The 1,530-nt window shown below is 52.5% G+C and overlaps 1 protein-coding gene across 2 annotated transcripts in view; it reads left to right on the forward strand.

The window, feature by feature from the left end:
* The window catches only part of COL26A1 (collagen, type XXVI, alpha 1), a 237,950-nt gene that overhangs the window by 63,554 nt on the left and 172,866 nt on the right, over nt 1-1,530 (forward strand). The gene's annotated exons all lie outside the window — the stretch shown is intronic.

Here is a 1,530-nt window from a genome sequence, read left to right on the forward strand (position 1 = left end):
GGGAGGGGAGGGGAGGGGAAGGGAAAGAGACTTGGCGGGAGCAGATCTGTCCCCAAGGCCTTTGCTAGGAGTGAGTTTACTGTCTTGGACCCTCCCTGAGTGCTCAGCTGGGGAGAAGGGAAGGGAAATGAGAAAGGAACATTGCTGGGATGATGACCAGAGATAATACCAGTCCCTTGCCATCCTGATGGAGGCTGCCAGGAGTGTGTTCATTTCTTGGCAGTTCGAGGACCAGGCCTGCCACGTCCCAGTTCTGTCCTCCTGGGTCAGTCCTTCCAGGAGGGTCATGAAAGGGATGTATGTCTCCTGCTGAGTACCTTTCTGGCTGCAGTTATTTTATGGCCCCCAAAGCACTGTTCACCCACTGCTGTGCACCTGCCATAATCAGGAGCTGAGGTGTGCAGGTGGGTGGTGGCAGGACGACACTGCCAGACAGCAGACAGAGGCAGACAAAACACTCAGGATGCAGGGATCCTAGGGGCAAGACCATGGGGGTCGTCACAACCACGGGTACCTGGGGATGCACAGGTTTTAGAACTCCATCTGGAAAAGCCTGGGGCCCCCTTTCCTTGTCTCTGCCTCCCTTTTTCATTGTTTTTGGCCAGGTTTTGATTTTTGGAAGCCATTTCCAGCCCATTTAAAGACCAAATGTTCTGGAGACGGTGATTTGAGGTATTTGGAAATGTTTTCCAATTCACAGCTCATTTCTCTATGGAAAGCCCTGACTCAGTGTGGTTCAGAGATGCTGGACAGTCTGTCTGTTCTAGAACCCTCGGGGCAGATCTCAGGATCCCACAGTAGCCCATCCCGAGGAAAGTCACCTCTCTCTCTCTCTCTCTCTCTCTGTGTGTGTGTGTGTGTGTCGGAATCTTGCTCTGTCTCGCAGGCTGGAGTGCAGTGGCGTGAACTCGGCTCACTGCAACCTCCACTTCCTGGGCTCAAGCAATTCTCCCGCCTCAGCCTCCTGAGCAGCTGGGATCACAGGCACCTGCCACCCCGCCTGGCTAATTTTTGTATTTTTATTAGAGACGAGGTTTTGCCATGTTGACCAGGCTGATCTCAAACTCCTGACCTCATGTGATCCGCCCGTCTCGGCCTCCCAAAGTGCTGGGATTACAGACATAAGCCACTGTGCCCGGCTCACCTCTCTTTTTGGAAACACACACTGAATGCTTGGGCTAGAGCTGAGGCTTTCCAGTAGAATCAAAGGAAGGGCCCAGGCTGCTGAAGTCTCAAACAGTTTCAGGACCTTTTTAATTGGCAGAGGTGGAATTCACAGTTTGTACTGGGTAGGTGGGATCCTGCCAGTCCTCGGGTCGGGAAGACTAGACTCCCTTTGCAGCTCAGCCTCTGGTTTGAGCTGTAGCTATGGGCAATGAAGTTTAACCTCAGACTTTCTTTTCCCATCTGCAAACTAGGACTGTCTTTAAGCTGTTATTCCTTCGTAGGGTTTAAGTAGCCAGTTGATTAAGAATGATGCCTTAGCCGGGCGCGGTGGCTCAAGCCTGTAATCCCAGCACTTTGGGAGGC

This window comes from Colobus angolensis, unplaced genomic scaffold (genome assembly GCF_000951035.1).
Source record: "Colobus angolensis palliatus isolate OR3802 unplaced genomic scaffold, Cang.pa_1.0 Scaffold120, whole genome shotgun sequence".
Taxonomy (NCBI): Eukaryota; Metazoa; Chordata; class Mammalia; order Primates; family Cercopithecidae; genus Colobus; species Colobus angolensis.